General features: G+C 43.8%; 1 protein-coding gene across 7 annotated transcripts in view; it reads right to left on the bottom strand.

Moving 5' to 3' along the window:
- elmo1 (engulfment and cell motility 1 (ced-12 homolog, C. elegans)) overlaps positions 1–22,813 on the bottom strand; it is a 117,021-nt gene that overhangs the window by 91,345 nt on the left and 2,863 nt on the right. Inside the window, exon 1 of one of the 7 annotated variants that reach the window (XM_064348296.1) lies at positions 5,470–5,622. The exons of 4 other annotated variants lie outside the window; for them this stretch is intronic. The gene's annotated coding sequence lies outside the window, so the exon portion shown is untranslated. Of the gene's footprint in view, positions 1–5,240; positions 5,348–5,469; positions 5,623–22,813 lie in introns of those variants that run through there. 2 more of the 7 variants (XM_064348297.1, XM_064348298.1) reach the window with 2 other exon arrangements.

The following is a 22,813-nucleotide window of genomic DNA, read 5'->3' on the forward strand; positions in this document are numbered from 1 at the left end:
TGTTTTGGTACACATTGTACAAGTTAATTTATGCACCTAAACTCAACAACTGGTCCACATTTAAGAGCTAAAACATAATCATTACTTTTCAAATGTGATTTTTGATTTCAAACTCGCCGGTTTTCCAAATTTCACTAGCAAACACCAGATGTTTTCAGAATTCTTTCAAAGCAACCGTAACGATCAGAACGATAACGAGCGAGTCCTCTGAACCAGGACATCGATGCGTCCAAGGTCAAAGCCAAGCTGACATCGAAAAGGCCAGCGCTCTTTCCAGCGGTGTGTTACGTAAACGCATTAGACGCAATCCCAAAGGGGCCAACAGCAGTAGGGCACAGAGCGGGAGATTCACTGCTGGAATCTGACACAATCTGTACCACAGGCAGAAGCAGAGGAAACAAACCCTTCACACTGCAGTTCACCAATATTATCTCATTTTGAGTGGATACTAGAATCATTCAGAACATTTTTGGGACTTCTCATTAGATCTTAATCAGAATGTTACTCTCTACGCCCTTTGGAAGTCAGACTGCAAAAACCAATCACGACAACCGTCAACCATAAATGCCCTACAATTCTAAGACTAAATACAGAAAAATCTTGATTTGCGTACACCAAAATTAGTTTTTAAATGAATGCCGACAATATCAGGTTTAGCTGAAATACAGAGTTCATTTCAGTATACTTTCAGGTCAATAATTCATGAGGGAAACTCGAGACCGTTCTCCTTCGCCGAGAGAGAGGACAGCCACTTGGGCTTGGCATCAGGGATCACCTCCCACTGCCATCTTTACAAACAGAATCTATGGCTACTGCCATACAGCATATTAAATCTAGGCTCGCTCTTAAAGCAAGTCATCCCTAAGTGTGCCATTTGTCTACCCTCCTTACATTTTAATGTGATTTTACTAGCGTATTATTTACAAATTCTAAATTCTGTTCTTTATTCTTACTCCTACAAAAGGCTATTATATGCATTTCAGGGTTGAAATGTTTTCACTCGGTTCTTTTTTTAGAACTTCAAAAGTACTTGAACGTCTCCGTTACATTTCATTTAAAACTTTGACTGTTATTCGACAGTAAGGCCACTCTGAGTCAGCAAACAGAGGAAACAGGGTTGGGTGCTAGTCTTTCAGACTGTGGTTCAGAATGCTCAATCATAGTCAACATTGAATAACCCAATCTAATTTGGAGTTTGTCCTGCTAGAGTGCAGGTTCTCCGCGTAAACACGCCATATTGGCCGTCATCGACTCCCGGAGGGTGTCAGTCGGCAAGGCTTTCCTTGCCTCCACCCCAGAGGGACTGTTGTGTTGTGGCACCGGCAGTCCATCTGCACCACGCTCAGTGCCGGTAACGAGCAGCTCAGCCGGTGGACTGCGGAGTGAGCAGAAGGAGCAGCTGGCAGACTGAGCTGCAGAGGAGGCATCTGCTTTCTCCTGCACTGACTGAGGACGCCACAGTAATTGGACAGGCCTACAAATACAGTTGGGCATTCCAGACAGGAACTAAAAAAAATACGGAGATAAAGTACGTACTTACCCGTTCAAAAATGTTTAATTGATATTCAGTTTCGAGCTGTACAAATTTAATGAAGGCCTCATGCCACCCGAATGCGTAATCTGAGCACCCTAGTGACAGTGGTTTAAAAAAAATGTTTTGAAAAGGAGACGCAAATATCCAACTTCAGAAGGCTCATGCTGGTCATAACAGTGTCCAACGGCTGCAGTCCTGCCAGCTTTGAAATGCGAAACTGCAGCAGCCTCCATGAATCAAGCTGACAATGCTTCTAATCAGGACTCTTTATCTACACTCAGACATTAGCCAGCAAGAAGCACAGCCCAAGGTGGTGGAGTATCAGCCCAGCAGATTATTTATGAGGACTAATTTATGCTTCAACCGACAGCTGTGAGACTGTTAGGTGCCATCTCATGAAATTTTAAGTGCTTCCCAAACAAGCATCTTTAACTGTTGGCCATTATTGAAAACAGTGCTGAAGGAATCCCATATCATGTAAAGGAAATTACATTAAGTGAAGGTTACATTTTTCATTCATTACCCGACAGCAAGCTCAGCAGTTACCGAAATGAATGCAATGAAATATGCAGTTACAAAAGAAGTCAAACACTTGTCCAAATGCATGATGGACAGATAATGACAAATTGAATCCAGGCCTTAATATTTGATAAAGGCAACGCAAAAAGCAGAAACTAACCCTCATTAAAACTCCATAACACAGAAGATTCCATTTTCACACCAGAAAAAAGGCCTGCATGGACTTCAATGGGTCTGTTAATCTGACACCACGACAATGGACCCCACCTCACAGATTATATTGTACACAACATAGGCTATACAGCAACGGTATGTAGTGATTTCAGTGCCAATAGTATTTGCACGTGTTTCACAACTTTCACAACACAACAACACGTTTTGTGCACCGCAAAACAACAGAATTTGGTTTTACAGATTTCAAACTACAAACGCTAAAACACTACTGGCACCAGTGCCTAAATGAACAACAGCAACAAGAAACGTGATTTCACAGAAATGACTGTATAATTGGTGACAGTATAACAATGGTCTATAATTAAATGCATTTTTCATTTGGTAACAATTTTTCATTTTTGCAGTAATCAGCTATGCAAATGATCTGGTAGTGAACTGGCAGCCTATGGCAATGCGTGACGGGGGCATAATTCTGGGACACCGGTTGGCAAATGTCCCATCTGTGCCCCTGCCTGCTTCCCACTGCTCTTCCCTAATTGCCCGTCTTTGCCCTCGTCTCCCTCTCTCATCGGTGGGCCGCCTTCCCTGAGCCCCAAGCAAGCTGCAGCACTGAGACACCTGAGCAGTCTGTCCCCCCTCTGTTCTGGCCCCCATTTTGCCCCTGGACTGCCACCTCCTGCACCCGCACTCAACCAGTCCTGCACCCCATCGTCACTCACCACTAGCACGCAAATTATTCAGAACCGTTTGTTAACTGGCTGTTTTGACCTGTTGTTCATTATGAAGTCACACCACAAGCTGGTCAGAGGAGGATGGGCTCCCCCCTCCAAGTCTGGATTCTCCTAAGCTTTCTTCCTTCCCCACCTAGGGAGTTTTCCTTGCCACCGTCACCCTAGACAGGCTTTTGTGGGGGGTTAGGCCAGGGTATACCATAAAGCATATTGTGGCAAAAGATTTCTGAAATGCGCTACACAAATACATTTTTACATTTTAAATTTAATGGTAAAATTGCACGCATTTCTATTTGGACCAATATATATCAGTTAAAACCCTGAAAAGATTTTGGAGCAGTTCTCCTCTCTTTACTTTCTAGCAATGTATTTTAATAGAAACAGAGATCAGACGGGTAGAGTTGAATAAACAGGAATGGAAAGTGGGAGGGTGGAAGGGCACCTTTCATGTTTACTCCTATTTCACTGTGGCACTGACGAGAAGTGAGCAGTAAACTGGAGATGATCATTTAAAAGAAACTGCTGTACAGTTACAGAAAATGTGCTATGGAAATTGTAACAGACATCTTTAATTTAAAACAAACATCTCACTATTGTTACCTCACACAAGGCCATGACGTTTATTGCTATGTAACTAAGCGGCTGCTGGCTGGCTATTTAGCATATTTTGCTAGCTTGAAATCCGGCCATATGGCATGCTAGTAGCTAGCGAATGCCAAAACGGCTTCAAGCGTTTCAGCTCACGTTTCCTGTGCACTGCCGCTTTCCTGCTCTCACTGATTGGTTATGAGCCACCCTTCCCCTGATTTGCTGCAGACACCTTAATTTGGACCCGTGGCTTTTTTCCCCTATTGTACATTGAAAATTAGCACCAACATTATTCGTATTTTTGTGTGTCCACAGTTTGAGCTGTATAGTCTCTAATCTGTAGCAGTTGGACGTCTGTAAGGCAGGATGTGTAGCCTTGTGGTGTGTAAAACATGTGTGAATTGTCTTTTGCAGTTCACAAACCACGCGAGTTGAGAAACACGTGTAAATAATAATTCCACTAAATTCACTCAACAGATTCGCTCAACCCTCTCTCTCACCACAAAGCAAAACAAAGGCAGTGGCGACATCCTGTGAACTAAAACATCTTTGAGCATGACACTCACTCGCTCACGCACCAGTTCAGGTTTAAGCCCAAAGGGATCCTTTACAAATCGTGCCAGTCCAATTCCAGTTTTGGCAAACAAGAATTTACAATGCTGCATGCAATATTCACACATAGTACATTAACCTCCCTCACTCTGTTACAAAGCTTTGTGAGTAAATGGTTTTGCTGCAGGAATAGGTACTCTGAGAGAAACTGTTTGGAGAGCCCATTAACTGTGAGTTTTTTTTTTCTGAAGTGCATAACAATGCTTACATCCATTACTTGTTATTCTACGAGCAGCTGACAAGAACTGACAAAACAGCGAGTGATAAAAAAAGTGGGAAACGCAAAGAAAGAGCATTGCAAACATAAAATGTTAGAAAGCTTAACAAAGGAAAGACCCACATTGTGCTGGGCAATAATTTGACGTGAGAGACGCTTTCAAGGCTACAGTTTTCAGAAGGCGCGCGCACGTACACAGACTATGATAAATCATACGCGCATTTTGAATAGCACATTGTTCTGTGGAGACCATTCTTCCCTTTTTCTCAGATTGTCTCAGTGACCGATTCGTTTCATGACTGCGGCCCATTCTCTCCTCCGGCAACCAGGATATCCTGTCAAACGACTGCATCGGAACCTCCCCACCTCCAACCACAGTTTGCCATTTTGAAAAGAGGTTTGTTTTGCCTGATGTTAAACAAAAGGAGATATTGCTTTTAAAAAAAAATCCATTCTCTCCTCAATCCATTCCCTTTTCTCAAACACCTGGACACCTCACAAAAGCATGCAATCTCAAGCACCATGACTGAATGTTTGAAGTAATGCTTATGAAGATAATATATTATTCTATATATATATTATACTAAAAACAAGAGTCATTTGAAAAATATTCAGTATTAGACAGAAAATTGCCATGAAAATTACACACAAAAATGAAAAGTTTAAGTTAACCAACTACTACAATATATATTACTGTACATTGGAAAAGTGTAGATGCAGAGTTATGATATCCAATCAAGGGCTGGTTTCAAGCAAACACAGCAAGCAAAGCATGTACTAAATGGCTACCATCTCAAGTGTCCAGAAAACGAATGTAAACTTCAGACATCGTAGTGGTCAACGTCTATAAAACTGGCCAACAAACCGTTAAGGAGGGCAGCACAGAAGCCGAAGACGGAGGAAACCACACCCTGACTCTCTGAGACCAGGTTCTGCCAGGTCGCAAGAGGGACCTCTCTAGTACCCGGAAATCCTGTGGCAGAGCGACAAAGACGGCAGATTCTATCCCGCTGCTAGTTTGATCTAATAAAATACGCACGAAGCCAGTCGCCTATTCACTCATTGCGTCCGTCGTGCGGGAAGACTGAACTTACTTGCACGTCCCACCAGCAGATTCCCCGAGAAGAATATCTTTCAGACACGCACTGGTCCGGTTCGGCAAGAGGGCTTTGGCTGTAACTTTGCAGCGGTTCAACGCAGAGGGAGGTGAACAGAAGGAGGAAGTAGGCGTTTGTCGGCTGAAAAGGAAACAGGTCTGCCGTTGCGACAGAAAGCGGCAAAACTCAAAAGAAATGGCCGACTGAATGGGAGACGGGAAGTCTCTTCTTACGCAACCCAGCGCTGGGCTCAAAGGGCTTTCACTCCCTCCTCACAGTGATGGAACCAGGATCCCCCTTTTGACCTACACACCAAGGAGAATACTCAGAGAGCATGGGCACAGGAGGTGATATCACATTCATGCAGGGATACACACTCAAAGCAAAGGGCGTGCCGATTCGTTAAACAAACTATAAGCTGTCTAGCACACACTCTTTCCCTTTTATTTAATTTAGTAGCCTATATACAGACAAACTATGCATGTGTGTGTGTCTGTGTGTGTGTGTGTGTGCATGTGTGTGTGTGTGTGTGTGTGTGTGTGTAAGTGAGTGCATGAGACAGAGAGAAAATTCATGCCTCCAAGTCCTGTTAATCACAAATGTTCTACAGTTCATTCCCAGCACTGCACGACATCCATGTAGCTTAGATGTGCCGTCACATTGCCCCGGCTTACTGAGGTTGAAGTAGCGCTAGGCCTGCGGTGTGATGTTCACGTTTCAAAGGATTTAACCCCTGGCTTCTGATCTGAAGAATCAGCCGATTCCATCTATAAACAGACCACAGCAGAGCCTCTGACAATAGGGAAGGTTTAGCGAATAGACTGTGCTGCGGTGCCTTTCCTCCAATGAAACCAGCCCCGGTGCCCCCCAGGTCGGATCAGCCAGCGTCATTAGGAGGAGGCCGAACAGCCTGGCAGATGAGGTAAAATAAGAAAACCCATTACGATGCAGGCCTCTATCCCAGAGATTAGTATTACATAATACAGCTTAAATCGCACCTTTATCTTCAGTTCAACAATTTTTTGGGAAAAGGACCATGTATTATTAAAATCAGTATGTTACAAATGCCACATGTAGCCCTGTCACATTAGGAGCCGCAGTCAAACAGGCTATGTGAATATCCCGTATTTCATTCAATGGGGGTCATTTGCCGGGTGCCACACATGAACGATGACTGAAGCAAATTCCCCCCCTTTGCGGTAAAGCAACTTTGGATCATGATATGAAAGTTGCTATATAAACTTTTTTTTGTCCTTGCAGTGAATGACAGTCCTAGTCTCAGCCTGGTACTGCATTGGACTGTGAGTACAGTCTGATCTTACTGAAGCCTGTGTGCTGTAGAATGTGGCTTCACGGTGTCCGTTACTTTTATCTCCATGCCTGAACAACCCCGGCTGATCAGATATTCATTCACACGAGCTACTCAAGAACGGTGGGAATTCCGTGCCCGCTTTCTAAAATGCTTGCATAAACTTAAATATGACTATTACAGTAAATTCTGGAATATCATTATAACAATAAATAGAGCAGGTGGTGCTTTTGTTACAAAAATGTCAATAAGCAATTGTTCAAATTCCCACAAAGCAGATGGAATGAATGTCCTTTGGGGTCTCTTATGTGAATAAATACACAGTTAAACCTAGAAGTCTTTGAAACCAAGTGGACGGCTCTGGCCCAGTGCCTATGGCCACACAACAGAAAAAGAAGAAAAAGAAGTCAAACGAAGGCTCCTGAAGTTTACTCTTCAGCCTCGGAACGGCAGAGAAGACATTTTGCGTTTCCCCCGCCGCTCCGTTCCAATTAGCCCTTCTCTATACCTCCAGAGCCCACAGTAGGCGAACCGGTCTCAGGGCTCTCTGCCAAAGAAGATTAATTCAGCCAGTCAGGACGCATTTGTGGCACAAAGCTAACAGCATGCATGACGCCTCTGTTGGAACAACGCTCAAACTCCAGTCCCCTAAGCTGTGAAATTGTCATCAGACAAAGCCAACCTCAGCGAAGGTGCGTATAAAGCAGAACAGGATATAGCAAATTTTTTGCTTGACATAATAAACATTACGTAAGGCAGTAGTCAGTCGTTTCCTTCCTCCATGCTGAAAAAACCCAGGTAAAATAAATAATCCCATTAGTGTTAAAAATGATATTCCTTCACCCCACTTCCCTTACTTTCCGCTGCGCTGAAATACTTCACAGCATGTTTCATTGCCGCATAACGCTCCCAGTGCACCGACGAGACAAAACGTTTGGGAAACACATCCAAATATTATGTCTATCAAGACTGAAAAGCAACAGCAAAAACTGGGCTTCTTTTTTTTCTTTTAAGACCTCACAGCTTCCCTCGCGTCCCTTGGAAACAGCGTTGGGAAAGCGGCCAATGAGGGCCGAAGCCCGTGGCCCCGTGACTCACGGCGACTGTGTGACCTTCTGCTCCACGGCTCCCCGGTGCCCCGACAGCCACACAAACCAGGTCAGCGTTTCCACCGCAAGCTTACTGGACTGAGGAGTCGGACTGCAAGCTACTGCAACAAAATGCTGCCGGCGAGCTCAAACACAACGCTGACCGGTGAAGCAGAGAAGCGCCAGCGCCGTGACTGGCTTGCCAATGTGTGTCAATAATAATAATAATTATTTTTATTGCTTTATCATTATAATAATATAATTATTATTACAACAGTGCGAGGTTAGTTGGGGTATTGGTGCTCCGACTGGCTTACTGATGTACAGCTACATATTTGCAAACCTGTTATTAAACAAGATCAAATCTCTCCAGTTCAGACTGTCACTTGTAACTTGCCAACACCCGATGAAATTCCATATCCCATATTCCATTAATCCGTTCACACTGGGCAACACTGACATCGAGGAGCTGCTTTTTAGACCCCGTCTGGGATGATATTTCCTTTGACTCCCACACTCGTCACATCTGATAATAGTGGTCTCGTACCCTCAATTACATCCACTTATAAGGGAACAACAACATTCTAACAATTCCTGTGTGTCCCACAAGACTCCAGTTAGCATCACTCTTGGCTCTCAAAGATGGGTTAAACTACATAGCTGAGAGAATAAAGTCAAACCGGGAACGAGTCTAGCATTTGCGGCGAACAAGAAGTTCCATATCAAGAATGTGACCTCTAATACTCGTGCTGAACCAACTAAATCAGGGATTTAGACACGGGACTAAATCAGAGGAGTGCTGCGTCTAAAACTCAGCGCCCGTGCGCCATACTTCAACGTACAATGTTTGGACCTCGCCCATTTATGGGCGGCACATTCAACTCGCACATTAGGGCAAGGTTTCAGCAGCGCGCGTAAAGCAAATGTGTGCTCGCATTTGACGACAAGGCTTACAAGATTTTCTGTGAAAATGGAAATGCAAGAAAGACGGGGGTCTCGGCTCACTAAGGCTCGTGCAATCAGACAGATTTTTAAAACTTATTTTTGTACACCCACTGCTAACCTGACGTTCATTTGAAAGCCTTGGTTTACGCACACGCTGGCACATAACTGATTGGCATCTTCATTTAAGTGAAGACGAGCAGATGGGGTTTGCATATGGTAACCGGCACATTTTCCCTAGGCTAAATAAGACCACCCACTTGATTAATGATCACGAGATTTGGCGTAATTTTCTCACAAGGGAGCAAATTACAAAATTAAGACACGAGAAAGAAACAACGGTGAGTTGCGCGAGTGAAACTCTTGCTCGTCTGGGTCACTGACTTTTGAATCTCTGGGGTGAAATCCGAAAGAGGGGGCGCGCAGACAATGAAAAGGCTAGTCCAAGATGTCCGAGGGCTATACAAGATACTTTCACACCACATTACACCAGCGCAAAAAAAACCTTTTTTAACTGTCAAAGGAGCAACCATGGCGACCAAGGTATTTTTACGTCCATTCAATTGTAATCGCGGGCGGACACCAAGCAGAAGGTCTGAAAGAGACAGAGAGCTGGGTAAATAACCATGGGCACAAGGAGAAACCATTCATCAGAAAATTCAGCTACAAGAGAGCAATTACCATAAATGCCCCATTTCAGAAGTCATTTTCCCTCCGATTGTGCTTCATGCAGAGTGCACATATCTGGAAAGAAACACAAATCTAATCTCTGAACTGTACTAAAGTTAAGTGCACTTGAAACCTTACCCAGTGTCTTCCAAAACCTCATCTTAGCGGTAAAAGCCTGGTCTTATAAAGATACATACAAAGGGATGAAAAAATGAGTGCAGAAGACAAGGAGCACCATTACTGAGGTATATCTTGCCACATATAGACAAGGTTCTATACATAATGATTTAATGAGATTGACCGAAATAACACATTTTTCAAATTACTAGGGCATTTTTAAAAATATGTTTCACAACTATAGGCCCCCCTGTGAATAGTACATGGTGTAGCTTAGGATAACGGCACTGAGTATTTTCCTATACTGTTTTATAAGGCTGGAGTACACATCTTGAGCCATTCCTTCATGAAGAACCTTTTAAAACCCTTGGAATCCTATGGTACTTTGGACTGCCCTCTGCACATCAACAAGGGTTTAAGTCTGGAGACGGAGACGGCCAGTGCAAAACAGAAAATCATAGAACCACTTCTGTGTTAATTCAGAGGTGTTTTTGTGGTCACTGTCTTGTTGGAAGCTCCATTTATGGCAGTCTCAGCCTCCTAGCAGAAGCAACCAGCCTTTTGGCTAAAATGTCCCAGGATTTAGTATGTCATTGATCTTAACAAGAGCCCCTGGACCACTGGCAGCAACACAGGCCCAAACTGTCCTATAATACAGTTCCTTACGAATTTGACAAAACTATATTTATTTGAGTGTATCTTTTCATTTAAAAAAAAAATTATTTATAAATTCAGCATTATAAGAGGTCATGTCATAATAATGTGAGAGCAAAAAGAAGGTGTAATTTGGGCATTAAAAGCACTCTTCTCAAACAGTCACACTGGGGAATTACATTTGACTGAATGCCATTGCAATCCCCTGGGGGGGGGGGGGGGCCGTAGGGGGGTTGCGCACTTTTGCTTCTTTGCGTGCCAGTGACCCCGGGTCAAAGCGGCCAGCCCATTCATATTTCCCATGTCAACCGCAGGCACAGCTCCCTGCCTTAAGGCCCAAGGCATCCCTCATGCACCATCCCAGTGCGCCACTCCTGCTGTGGAACAGAGTGTACAATTTCTCCCTGGGGCCCAGAGGCCGATACACCCCAGATACTGCTGACCGAATGTGAAATGTGAGTGTTCGAGTGTAAAAAGCACACCCCACCACCCCCAAACCTGCCCCCCGGCTATTTTCTCTATTTTATGGGGACAACAGGATCTGAGACAATGGCTCAACCAACTCCGAGCACGTCCTCCTCAGCGTGCCACCCTGTCTTCCTTTCAGGTTCTTCATCCCCAGTCCAACCCAGGAAAAGCCTCGAGGAAAAACATACAGCTATTTACAAGAGAACCCGCTGTGAATGGAACGGACATGTGGCGTGGCGGTTATGTTTGGAAATTTAACAGGTCGCTCCATTGTCTGTAGCCGTTTTAGCACTTTCTGTCTCCTTTGGGGTCAGCCAGAACAGCGGCGCAGCTGCCCCAGGATCAGAAATAATCTATGACTACACATACTGTATCCTGGCAAATTCTTCACCTATCACCAGGTTCCTGTCTGCAAGCTTCCGATTTGCAGTCTAACTTCTTGGCTGAAGTGTGTCTGGCTCTTCAATGTTAAAAAGGAAGTGAAAGAATCTACATCCACAAATCCTGAAGAAAATGCTTAAAAAGACACATTCATCAACTTTGACTCAGTTACTGAAGCATAAACAAAGCTCTGTAAAACCGTGGAGGAGAGAGAATCAACATATGCATTCATTTAAAACTATCCCTACTTCAAAAGACCACAGTTTTTTTAAGCGGTCACAGAATTAAGAATTCATATTGGCTATAGTTTCAAAAAGAGATGAATGTGAATGTGGTGTATTTAACAGAACTAATTATAATGCATATTTTCAAACTATTTTATTGTTTTTGTGATTTGTGAAGATATTTTGATCACCTTGATTGCAAAATAGTATGACATGTACCTTTATGCCTAATTTATAGCATGAACCCACCATGAATTTAATTAAAGGAAGTGTTTTTAAAAAAGTTTGCTTTGTCTAGATGTATCAAGCTAGAGTGGAAATTTTTTCTTTTTTCTTTTCTTTTCTTTCTTTCACTTTCCCAAAATCAAGAAGCCGGTATTGCGACGTGCAGGGGGGGGGGGGGGGGGGTTTGCCATTTTCTTCCGATTTCACAGACAGGATGAGCAGCATCAATTACTGCCTTCGCTCTCTCATACGTCAAGGCAAAAAACGATTAAGTCACCGAGCAGCGAGGGGCACACAACCCACACACGAAAACCTGCGTAAGCAAATATGAAGTTCTGACTACGCTGCCGCAGGTTTAAACAATATACGAAATGAGTCCGCGATATTTACCGATCTTCTGTTTACTCAGCAGTATCCAAGGACACTCGCGGACCACAGGAAAACACACGTATAAGCCAAGGCATACGGAGGCCCCAGGAAAGGAGTCGCTTCTGTGAAATGAAGCAATCCCCCCCAAAGTCGGGTGCAAGCCAACATCACTATAACTGCGAGACATCGCATTTTGCGATGCCAACTCCGTTTTTCAAAGGAATTAATAGCTGGAGAAGCTAACGCAGCAGAACAAATACTGATGAATTCCGGCGCGAAGCCTTCCGTGTTATCCTAATAAGCTGGGATCATCGGGTGCTCCGCCGGGTCCCCGAAAGACACAGGCGGGAACATCGGTGCCCTTTTCATCAGATGAGCAGCAAATTACCTTGAAATTCACACAGTAGACGCAGTGTGCCATGATACGAATGCATTTTTCCCCTGCTTGTTATGTTCAGTTATTGTGTCATGAAAGGACAAATTATTCTGGGGGGGGGGGGGGGGAGGCAAGGAGTGTTCTCACCCTTAGAAACACATTCATCTCCTGCTGTTTGCTTCATTAAGCTTATCTGACATTTCCTTTTTAAGTGTGCTAAATTGGAAAGGAAATTTACATTATTTATACCTGGTTAAATTTCTCCAGCCGACAGAACGCTTGAGTTTCTTCTGACACGTCTTTAACCGTCGCCATCCCCTCTCTTTTTACAGCGCCGGGACCCGCTGCTACTGCGGGGCGCAAAGTAACGTGTCACGGTGTCCCGGGTGGCTTGCGCTGGCCTAGACTGAAACCTGAAAGCGCCTGGAACATTTTGTGATTGATTTGTTGCTATTTTTACATGTCCTACTTCAAATAAATGGTTGAAAGTATACCGCGCGGTATTTCTACCCGGAATGTACAGCTCACGGCGGAAGAAAATAAAACGCGTTTTGAAACCTCACAATAAGAAGACCTGCCTACAACCTGAGAGGGGAGAAACCCACGTCGGGCAGAATGGACACCTTCAAAGACTAACAGTTCAGCAGATGTAGCAAGTCAGCAAACCATGCGATATTTTTCCTCTGCGCTGACAGGGAATAAAGGTAGCGGTGGGTTCTTCGGAGCTACAGAAATAAACTCGCTCAAGGCAAGACGTACACAGCTCTACAGCAGAAAGGTCAAACAAGACAGTTCAACTTGCCTCATTCTCGGCAGAATATTCATTGCTTCTATTCAACAGTAACCTCTTTATCCCGATCCACTGCTGCAGTGCAAGTGCTGGCATTAACCTGCAGAGACCTGAGGCCCCAAGAACTCCAGCTTGAACATTCTGCGTCACTGAAGAGTGACCTGCAGCCAACAAGCAGTTTGCTGGTGCCACAACTGACAAAAAAAACATATCAACACCATTTTAGTGCAACAAAATTGAAAATAACTGAGAAAAATGTAACAAATATTTTAGAAAACGGTGTCAAATTATGAAATATATAACTAGTATATTGCTTTGTTTTGTATGAACTTTTTTTTTTATTTTGAAATTTTAAAAATGTATTAGGCTAGCTACAGTCAGGTCCAGAATTATTCGTACTCTTCATGAAAATGAGGATAAGGGCTGTGGAAAACAAACAAATATATGGGAAAACTATATAAGCTACCTTTACTCGAATACATTATTAAATCGTTTCATTCAGCAATACTATTTTTCCTCAAAAATAAGTGTGAAAATGATTGGCTCCCCTAAATATTATTCCATTAAAACAAAGTTAAATCTGAAATAATATTCTACTTATTTAAGTTCATTTCAGTCTTAAAGAACTGAATAGCCTATTCACCACAGAATAAAAATGAGGTAAAGCCATGTAAACAATTAAAACTGCCAGGAAGAGGATGCATAAGCACACTGTCCCAACACATAGTAAAGAAGATGGTGAAGGAAGCAAAGCAGAACTCAAGCATCACAGTTCAAGAACAGCAGAGATTAGTTATATATTAGGGTCACCATAAGGCTCAAAATCAGTCATGAAATGCCACCTCCACATCAACAGGCTCTTTGAAAGGTTTGAATGAAGTAAGCTTAACCGAGAGCAAAAAAACAAATTCAAGCATCTGGACTTCACCAAATGCCATTGGAACCATGGCTGGAAATGGGTACTATGGTCTGGTGAGACCGATATTAAACTTTGGCCATGTACACCATCGGTATGTTTGGCATCAATTAAGAGATGCATACAAGGAAAAGCACTTCACACCCACTGTCAAATATGGCGGTATATGATTGATGCATTGGGGCCATTTTGCTGCCAGTGGCCCAGGAGCTCTGTTTAATATCAGTGGCGTAAACCTCAGGGTGTCGGTGACCTCGAAAGGTTCTGAATGGAGGAAATGTTCAAAATCCCGCCAAATGCATTCACCAACCGTATCAAAGATTATCGAAAAAGGCTCAGTGCCCTTATCCTTCCCGGGAGAGACTGCACCAAATACCAACGACAGGGGTGCCAATAACTGTGAAGCTACTTGTTTGGAAATGAATGTATCGTTTAAAAAATGGCTACTCTGATTTCACTGAATCCTTAATAAAGTACAATATTTTCAACATGTGAAATCACAATAAATCTCAGTAACTATGCTGTTTATTTTCTAGTCTTTTTTTGTGCATCTTTATCAAGGGTACCGATAACCCTGGACCAGGCTCCATGTGCAACTGCACCTACAGGGCTAAGCTGCCGAGCACTGCATTCATAAGCTCCCATAGGTCTGGGTGCAGGACTCACTGGGGGTGGCCATCGCCAAGGAAGCACACTACAATTAACACAGGAAAAGGAGACAAAGGAGACACTGTGCTCCCCCCCCCCCCCCACCCAAACCCCCAAACCCTGGCGCCCCCATCGCTGCCATCCCCGGCACTGCCAGTTGTCCCTTGTCTGGGGCGCCTCCACCCACCCCCAGCTGCCTCCTCCCGCTCGGGCGCGTTGGGCGTGTTCCAGAGGCCGGCTCCTCGCTGTGCGGGCCCCCGCGGCCCCGCGGCGCTCTGCGCGGCTACGACGCAGATCAGCTCCGCTGCGCATAAATAAATGATGCTCTCAGGCAGGCGAAAAGCGGGAGACCTGCGTCCTTTCAGTCAGCGCGACGGCGCGCCCTCGCTGAACGAGGCGGCTCGGACGCCGGGCCGAGGGACCGCTAGGAAAACACAGCTCTTAAGGGCTCAGGATCCCTGGTGTTGACACATTTCGCCCGCAAGCAACGACACCGGATCAGCAGGCACCTCGCGGATGTCATAATTAAGGGTAGGTAAGCTGATCTCGGACTGGTTGCTAGGGGAGGCAGACAGCAGAAATGGTGTACGAAATATTCCTGGGCAATTCGATCCTCAGGAACAGACTTCAGGCAAACCTCGGCCCGTATATTTCAAATTCTCCTCCCCTTCACAGCATGAAAGAGCCAAGGAGGTAAACAGGAGCCTAGCGTGAATGGCTAAGGCAAAACAACTCCACTAAGCTGAAGCGAGCAGAAATGAAGTCAGCTGAGCTGATGTTAGTCCAGGAGGATTTAGAAATATTTATATTCGGCAGCACCGCAGCATCTAGCATCAGCACATTACAAATTTAAAACCATTGTTTCTCACAAGCACACAAGCTGCAACATTTCTAAGTTCATCGCTCCAATGTATTTTTCCGCTCACCAAAGGCCAAATTTATTCTGAACAGTCTTGAGTCAGACAAATGAAGATGATTATTAACCATATTTCAGCCCACGGGAATCTATGCAGCAAACAATTCTATGGAAAGAAAGTGCTCTACAATACATATTTTTTCTAGATAATAATCACAGCCATTTGTCAAGGACCAAAATAACATTAAGACCTTTGATCTTAATGTTATTTAGAGAAATTCTGAGAACTTCTAAGGAATATTGTGGATCTAGAGCAATAACCAGTCAGATCATCAAGTTACTAGGGTCCAATTTCAGCTATTACAATTCAGTAACAAAAGAATGCACACTTTTTAAGTGTTGACAATAACATTTTTGTAATTATTTTCTAAATGTGTGAGAACAGCTGAAAATAGTTTGGTGAGACCTTGTGAGACCATAGCTTTGAAAAGAGGCATATTGAATCACTCATCTTCAAACACTCACACAGGCTTAAATGATGAGTTCAAGTTTGGCACAGCGATCAGAACAATAAATATCTGTGACTGTTTGTGATTTTTAGACAAAAATAAGAAATGCTTTGCCCTTTTTATACAATGCATGTACATTATACCACGTTTCCTTACTGAGTAAAATTTTGAACAATTATTACAATACAAGCATGGACTGAAACTGATGAACTGATAAATTGGCCGCTCATAGTTTAGATACTGTCCTCTGCCTTTGCAGACATTTGGCTCACATGTGCTTCTGATCAGGCTTTGATTCTCCAGCACCTGCTGCAGGTTGTTTCATCTGCCCGTTTATTGCTCGTCCCTGCAGCTCGGATGAAGGACCTAGCGTCCAATGGGGCGTACATGTCTTCGGGTCAATAAACCTTTTGGAACCGAAGGGAGTTAGAGCAAAACCATTTTTCTACAGCAATTTAGCTAATAGTTCATTGATACGTTTCACCGGGAACTGTTCCAAATCAAGTGTTTCACATGAAAGGGGAAGAGCAATCGGCGTGAAGTCTAGTTTACCCAGCAAGAGAACCGAACTGTCAAACAGCTAGCCTCCCCAGCAAAGACAACAGGAGCGACAACCATGCCCTGAAGGTCTGCCAGTCTCGCCCCATTAGAGCGCAGTGCTGGCATGAATTAACCTGTCACTGTTTGCCTTGCAGCAGAGCTCGCGAGCGGCACGCCCTGCAACAAACGCCGGCGGTAAGCACCTCACCAAGACGGCGACAGAAGAGAACGTTCCCGCGGGATTCCGGAACTCCGCGGAGCCGCGCTCTACCAGGGCAGAAAACCTTGCCGCTTCGAATCGACGGCGGATAAAAACCAACGGGGGGGGGGGGGGGGGGAGTGTATGGGACCGAGACCAGGTGCTCGCCACATGCTACCTTTTCAAAACATTTAGGCTGCGCCAAAAATAAAACTAAGGGGAACAAAGTTTTAAAAACTGGCTGTAGTTGAGTGAATGCATACGTCTCTGTCACTCAGCCCACTGCAAAACATAGCAAGAGATCCTCTCAGTATGCATAGCTGGACCCCAGGGTTAAACTGAGACGTGTTGTTCTGTACTGAAGAAATGGGACCATTTGGACAACTGAAAGACCTGCTATAATTGTCCACCCATCTGTTCAATTAGACATTTTTAAACTGAAAGAATATTAACAGTACCTAATTAAGAAGACAATTCAATGACACTGGCACAGACCATTTAAAGCAGCTATGCTTTTACAGGTTCTAGCCGGGGACCTTGATTGGGTAATCTATGAACATGCATATTTCAAACACAATGTTAACTGGAAACACAGAATTTAGAAGGGAAGAAACAAAGTTGGTCAATGGAAGGTCCCAGTAAGCCATCATCAGGGTCTTGGTCTTCAGTTTGATTCAATTCAGTGGCGATAACTGTCACTGTTCACCACGGTATAATTCATAGCATTTTTAGCTTATGCTTTTCTTCATGTTGGCACATCATATTCCTTCCTGTCACAACTGTGTGCCATTTGCAAAGACAGGGTCACACATGGGAGTGTGTTCACCCTAGCAAATCAAGCAATCAGATTAAAATTGCTATGCAGCTGCATAGCTTAACCTTAAAGCCATGTGCAATTTAAGGAACAATGACAGTCACGTTCAGTCAGTGTTCCCTGAAATAAAAATCATAATATAGTAATGCGTATAAACATGGAAGCATTCATTTACATGAAAGGCTATTCAAACACTTGTACATGAACTGTGAGTCATAAACCAAAAACAGAAACAGTGGCACATATTTACTTCCCACGCAGTTATATTCACATGTTACTATGTCTGTGCAAACAGTGGAAAAATATAGGCTATACAGAAACAGCAAGAACTTACCTCAAGTCACACAAACAGGAGTGCAAGAAATGTTTCCAGCTTGCTACCGAACGTACTGAAGAAAGTACCACAACCTTGTGATGCTCACGACTGAAACAACTAAGCAATAATAATAAGACTGAAATAAATATTTCTTAAGCTAGTGGGAAATATATAGAATGTATTTTGCATTACAGGGAGTACTGCTTAAGACCAGAGCTTTCTGCTTTCATCTATGATCTATGCTAGCGTCACACAAATATATTGTCCCAGCTCGGCACCTCTGCATACAATCGTTCATATGCAAATCTCATTGTTAGCATACTTTGTTAAACAAAATTAATTATTATAAAAAAATAACTGATCATAAAAATGTATTTTTGATGGGGTTACATGCATCTCAAATCTGTATCTTCAACCCCTGTGTTTAGCATAAGAGGTGCGTTAAGGCGTGGTGCCGCCCGTATAGACCAAGGGAGAAACGCAGACAGGAGGGGAAGCAAACCTGGCTGTCAGACTGATCTCAGTTCAACTATACAGATGAGGCCCGGTCACGTCTGGGGCTCATGTCAAAAGCTTGCCCCTATACTCAACCAAAATGGAGGTCTGCGCACTTACACAGACAGAATGAGGAAACACCGATACGGGGCCAGTCTGATAGCACATCTTCACAAAAGTCATTGGTCCGTTTCCTGTCCTTCAGGATTGTGGGAAGCCAAAGTAGGATTGCGGGAAGCCAAAATACTTGGTAAACTTTCTAATTTAACATTGGTAATTTAGTGTATGCATTTTATGACTTTCAAGGAAAGCCTGCCTTTCATGAACAGCCAGCCAGGTCACATAATAGAGACAGAAACTCAGGGGATTTTCAAGACCAGGCTTGATGCATTGTTAGATACTATCTAATCTGTAGATAATCAGAGTACCAGGTACAATTTATTTAGGAAAATGGTGAGCATTGTTAGCCTGAACGGCGCCGTAATCACGTTACGTTATGTAAAGCCCAAAAGAGAAAGCGATGAGAAATGAGAAATATCACTGCCTACTTTCCGCTGTCAGAACAGGGGCCACATAGACCTGGAACCACCAATGACAAACCAGCAAAAATACAGGATTCCATTTGCACTGCCATTCCATTCCTTTACAAACAGCCATTCCAAACAATCCCGATCACTGCAAGGCCAGGTCATCAGATTAGGGCAGAAGACAGGCAGACAGAAATTACAAAGGTAAAACCCTCATTTTTTGGGCAGAAGTTTTGCAAGCAGTATGATTTATTACTCTTCATCCTGAGACAAACCAGGCTATACACTGTTTATGTTTTAGGTATTTATTTAAACATGCAAGCATTAAAAATATAAAAAGATTTTACAGTTTTTTCCTAAATAATTCATGCATTTTATAAAATTAGTTTTTTAAAGTTTTAAACAATGAATAACACGGATCAGTGGCTGCCACTGAATCACACTGATTCACACTGTTGTGGCATTCATTGCTTTGTTTCAACTATAGCCTATTATTTTATGAATCTCATTTACATATGCCCTCAACTACTGTATTTTTGCCACAGACCAAATTTTAACTTGGTGTTAGTATTTGCTGAAATCTGACCATGACTTGATTGTTTATCTGTGCATGGGGCATCAGTAATTACAAAGATCTTTTTATTAGCACTACAGATGCAATAGTGATCGGAGCAATGAGGACTAAATAGTGTCATTGTGTACATCGTTATATACTATTACTGTTTAATACAGTTACCTAAATTCCCATTTCACATGGAACTAAATTGTATATTTTAGGTTTAAAAATGACCCATTCAAATATTTTGTCATTTTGTGCCTTTTTAACATAATATACTGTATTTACTATGGTCTGTAGCTTGCAACAATCATAAAAAATACTATTTAGAAGAGTATGCGGTATAAACTGCTTACTCACTCTCCCATGAAGTTAGCTATTCTGGAAAAAGTGAAAACTGGAGTTATTCATTTTGTTTTCTTGGTAAAGCGTTTACTGACTTTTGCCAGAAATGACTAAAGTAAACTGTTATCGCAAGCACATGTGGTCAGGAATATACAAATGGCTCTTTGTAAAGACCGTACCAAATTATAAGCATTTGCCATAGCTGTGCTGGTTAAACAGCATCTAAATAAAAAAGAAAACTGATTCATTCATTAGCTATTCTCCTAAAAACAGATACTCCCATCATATTAAATACATTTTTTGAAGCTGCAGATTTTATGTTTATTGTAGCTCTCAAGCCGCAGTACTGCAGCTGAAGCATGCTCACTCCTCTAATGCGCTAACCTGCAGCAAGCATGCTCTCCACAGTACTGCTCGCACAATACAGGGGAGTTGGAGGAGAGGGGTTGCTGTGCGGCTCATCTGGTTAAGGCACTGTTCTCATTATCGTGTATGGAAGGGTCCTGCTGACCAGGATTGAATCCCGACCGCGCCAGTGCCAACTGTTACGCCTGGCACCGCATGGATGGGCCCCGCAGGCCGGGTTCCAATCCCGACCGTGCCAGTGCCAGCTGTTAAGCCTGGCACCTCATGCTTCGGAGGCCAGCACACCCCTGCTGCGTTCGCCTGATTCAATCGGGAGCGGATCCACCAATGAGCGATGACATACATACGATTGGCAAGAAAAAGGGAGGGGGAGGGAGGGGAACGGATAACTGCCACATCACTGGGAAGAGAAAATGGAGCAATGATTCAGTACCCATGGCCAACATAAATGTTCCTCACTTCTGGGGATACAAAACAGCTTGCCACCCAAGACCCAGGTCATGAAGGAATATGGATTCAATCCTGCAACAACCTGGCAACAGGGTCAGCCTGTATCCATGGTGAGCGCCTTTATCAACTCAACCACTTAAAGAGTTATATTTTAAGCCATCATTTAAAAATACATTTGACATGAGTCACAGTTCCCCTGATTGCCAGTGCCTGACAGCAGGTGCACACTCACTGTCTTGATTCCTAATTGCTAGCAACAGCATTATTATTGGGCTGAAGCAACAGTTCCATGTTAGACTTCTCTCCTTTAGCCTGATAAACAGAGTAGCGGAAATTCATTTTAAAACATAACTTAATGAGTCCATCTGTCTGGTTCCAATTCAAACGGTGGAGAAAGCCAAGAAGATTTATTGTGATTATGTGTATTTGCTGTAATGCCCATCAAACATGATTGCAAAGCATTGAAAAGCTATCCCAAACAATTGGCATATGGATTATTGATATATAAATAGCACCACTTAAACTGTAAGATATTAGAAGATTAAACTGAGGAAATGTAGGTTGCCTTCATGCGCTCCATGAATGATTTATACATCTGCTACATCCGAGCTCATTTCCCAGAATGATTTGTTTTCAGAGAAGACCCCAGGCACCCTTTAAACTTTAAAATAGAACCATTAAAAGGTGGCCATATATTTTTCCACTGAAACAACAGAGTTCCAACATCCAGCAATTACTGATAAATTTACAGTCTACGTGAAGCAGAAAGTATGGTTCCTGTGCTCGGAGTTCGTCTGAGTTCAGCTCCCATGTTATCCATATGGGCTGTCTGTCCACCTCTATCTAGGATTTCGTTTGACAAGGCCTTAAATCTCAGGGCAGGGACAGACTGCACGTGTGCACTTTCTACACGTGTAGAAAGCTCGCGAGGCATTGGCCAATCCAGAGCTATCCACGCATGACTGTAAGAAAAGCAACGGCACTCCATCAATTAAAACAAATGAACCGTAACCAGGTTTTTTTTTTTTTTTTTTTAATGCCTTATTGGACTCCCCATGCCAAACCTTGACTTGCAGTTTTAGAGCGCAGTGGACAAGATTAAGGATAAAGTATTGTTTTAATCTTTATGCAACAAAGAAACGACGCGGCGTATTTCGCTGAGTGTGCACAACACGAGCCCTGCCACTTCATCTTCCCTGGAGCAGGAGTCGCGGAGATGACGGGATAGATTTTTTTTAAAAAGCAGGCTTGTGACCTTGACGGGGTTCGGGCTCGGAGCCACGTTGTGCAAGCGACTCGCCGGCACAGCTGGAACGCGCTGAGCCGGAGAAGACAAAGCACGGAAAAAACTCCGGAATGCGTCAGGCTGGCCGCGGTCCAGCCGGGCAGCGCCCACGAGCGGCCAGCTGGGCCGCAGAGCGCGGCGCGGGTTAGCGCATCGACCGACTCCGCCTCGCAGCCGGGCCCGGGCCGGGCGCGGCGAAACAAGGGCCCTTCTTCACTCCACAAGGGCACCCCTGCGTCTAGCAAGGCTGACCTGTCCACCCGAATCAGGAGCCACGCTGGTTTTGCATTCACACATATATTCTTTTAGCATGGGCGCAGTCTACACTCAATCACCACAACAGACGCAGGTCAAGTAATTATTACTTTTTTCCCCCCATGTTAACTGTGAGAGTCTACTATATGACAACACCCGCGACAAAATCCACCTCAGCGCATCCGGCTAAAGCATCTGTTCTCAGTGCAGTGAGCCCTGCCGGGGTCCTGAATCAAACCTGGAACATGCGGTGTTGACTGAGGTCAGCAGGCCCACATTGCAGCCATAGCTGGTCACAGTACAGCTCAGGGAGGGAGGGTTTCATTCTGCGAGCTCTTTCCCGACTCACCGCACAACTGCAGGTCCTGACCAATCAGATACGTACAGTGTGTCTGCACCAGCTGCTTAACTACACAGACCTCTGGGGTGTAGACTGGAGAGCGAACAGAAGTAGAACAAGAAGCCGCAGAGCGGTTGCACAAAGGCAACCATTCTCAGTTTAACCTGGGCTATCGACGAGACAAAAAAAAGTCTGTTGGTTGAAAACACACTCAGTGAAAGAGTCTTTTTGAACCACCCAACATGTGCAACTGCTAATCTTGGGAGACTAGCAATTGTGGCAATTATTTACAATGCTAAAAACATGTGGTCT

The sequence above is a fragment of the Anguilla rostrata genome, chromosome 8 (assembly GCF_018555375.3).
Source record: "Anguilla rostrata isolate EN2019 chromosome 8, ASM1855537v3, whole genome shotgun sequence".
Lineage (NCBI taxonomy): Eukaryota > Metazoa > Chordata > Actinopteri > Anguilliformes > Anguillidae > Anguilla > Anguilla rostrata.